Source organism: Gymnodraco acuticeps, unplaced genomic scaffold, assembly GCF_902827175.1.
Source record: "Gymnodraco acuticeps unplaced genomic scaffold, fGymAcu1.1, whole genome shotgun sequence".
Taxonomy (NCBI): Eukaryota; Metazoa; Chordata; class Actinopteri; order Perciformes; family Bathydraconidae; genus Gymnodraco; species Gymnodraco acuticeps.
The window spans coordinates 296170-298811 of record NW_022990834.1 but is presented as its reverse complement, the minus strand read 5'-3'; the positions used below and the strand labels follow the sequence as shown (position 1 = coordinate 298811).

General features: G+C 44.0%; 1 pseudogene; it reads left to right on the top strand.

The window, feature by feature from the left end:
* The first annotated feature begins 703 nt into the window (after positions 1 to 703).
* The window catches only part of LOC117557206, a 5268-nt pseudogene continuing 3329 nt past the window's right edge, over positions 704 to 2642 (top strand).

The following is a 2642-nucleotide window of genomic DNA, read 5'->3' as shown; positions in this document are numbered from 1 at the left end:
CCAACCCTGCTTCTAGGCTACTGTCCCGCAGCTCCTGCCTCTCTGTTGGACTCTGTCGCAGCGGGGCTGCTGCTGTGCTGCGGAGCGCATTAACCAGACTCTTCACAACGAAGGATCGATTCTTGTTCAAGGCAGGGAAGGTTTCGCAGTACGCAGTCTACTGTCCTGCAGCTGCTGCCTCTCTGTTGGACTCCGGTACTGCACCTTACTCACGAGACGTTGTAAAAAAATAAAATGGGTGGGAGGCGAACGCAGTAACCACTCCGTCAACCCCACAGTCACCCCCGTCGTGCGGGCCGGATGAGAATGTCTGGCGGGCCGGATGTGGCCCGCGGGCCGCCAGTTGGTGATCACTGCAAGGCTGTACAGGAATAAATACACGCCCTGCTCAAGAATGGGTTTAAACTCTCACTAACATCTTTTATGAGGCACAAGTCAATGCAATCAATCAAATCAAACTTTGACTTAACATACACACATTCAATACATCTGCTTAATGTAGTAGTACTATGGGCAGTGGCGGCCGGCCCATAGGGGCGCTAGGGGCGCCGCCCACCCTCTTCCCACATGTTTGATTGTCATTAAAAAAAATAAAAAAATAAAAAAAAAATAAATTATTTTATTTTTATTAAACGCTTATAGTCTATGGGCGTGGGTTACGTTCTAATTAATCTTCACCGTATGATGTGTTAATGTTTAACTCTCCACTACAACCTTTAATCCTGCAATGAATCTGCACTTTGGACCGAGACACTCCTTGAGTTACATGAGAGGAAACAGCACCCAGCAGACTTCATCGCTTCAGAGAGACGGACTGAAAACCAGACGATCAGATTCACCTTCAGACCAAACTAACAACTTCCTCTGAGTTCAGCTACAGGAGAGAAAAGAGGAAACTACAACTCTGCTGCTTCAACCTGAGGACCTTCCACACCCTGAAGGTGAGTCTGACTCCAATATCACTCAGAGTAGATATCAGTCAGTAGAGGAGGCGGGGGTGGGTCATTGTTATATTATTATACTTGATTATTGAACAAGGACCATGCATACAAATACATTAAACTCAAAAAGAGAAGAGATGCTAAATGCTAATTTCTATCCGCAGTCCCTGGGCAGGAACACATAACAATCAACCAGCAATAAAACATGTCCTTGTGCCTATCACACTCACCATAAAACCAGATCAATGCACAGTGGTATAAAACATACTAGTAGACTTGTCAAAATACATATCATTGTACGAATCATTTAAACTAACATCTCAAATTACAGAAAACATCATGTTGGTAAGACTTGTGAAAATCTGAGCAGGTTTTAAGATGGAAGCAGGAATGGATGGAATGTTTGATTGCATAAACAAGATAAGCAGAGGCGGATTTAGGATTGTAGGAGATCCGGGGCTTAGCCTTGGAGTCGTTGGGTTAGGGGGGGGGGGGTGTGGGGGGTGCAGGGGTACAGTGCTATTTTTTATAAGTGGGGGGTGGACCGAACATCCTTTAGGGGGGTCGTCGCCTCCTCTCGGGGGTCCGGGGGCATGCTCCCCCGGGAAGATTTATTTTTAAATATTGAAGTTGAAAGCATCAATCTGGTGCACTTTGAGAGCAACATGAACCCTACCTTAATAACACCTTAGAGCGGACAAGGCACTGGAGAACACTCATTAACACCCTTTAATGAAGCAAACTAATGCCTTCACTCACTCAAATAGTCATTTAGTTATTAAGGTGAAACGAATGTGCGTAGAGTTTTAAAGGATGCGGATAGTCTCACCTTGATTCTGGCGCATTGCTTATCGTTTTATAGATATATTCTCATCCACCATCTTTGTTTGTAACGTAAAGAGTGTAAGAGTCACGTTTCTGAATCGGACACTCTGAGTGGTTGCAGTCACAGCCAATCGGAGTCTGATTCAGAGGGTTGCCTGTCAGTTCTGTTGTTATGTGTACTAAAACAAAATACAAATTGGAATACGTTATTTTAGTGTCTTAAAAGTAGACTGAGGTATGAAGGGTTAACGTTACATCTTAGGATAATTTTTAGTCATGTTCTGTATACATACTAACATATAAGGTATACTTAGTGTGGTTACTCCATGTTTACTAGCTATAACATTAACGTTACATCACTCTTTTTCACTTCTTACTCAGTCAGAGTATATCACCATTAGATTAACAAACCTGAAACATCATCCATTTCTTGACTGCTGGTGATGACATTGTTGTCAGCTGCTGATACTGCTGCTGCTTGTGGCGCCGGCTGCTTCGATGACAATAACTTTCTAAAATCCATAACTGTATAGGCTATTAGCTTAAAACTCGTCAGGCACTAGGAAGGATCACTTCTTCTTCAGGGCAGGCTACGCAGTACGCAGGCTAATGTCCCACAGTGACTGCCTCTCTGGTGGACTCCGGTACTGCACATTACTCCCGAGACGTTATAAAACTTTTTTTTTTTAAATTAAATTATTATTTTTATTTTTTAAGTGAAACATCCGGGGGTTTTCAGAAAACATCCGGGGCTTGAGCCCAAGTAGCCACCCCCTAGCGCCGCCACTGAAGAGAAGGCAGATTGTGCAGAGGTTAAATCTGCGTTCAGGGTGGGTCGAGGTTCTGCCCATTTGTTCAGAGCGGAGCTGGAAGAAG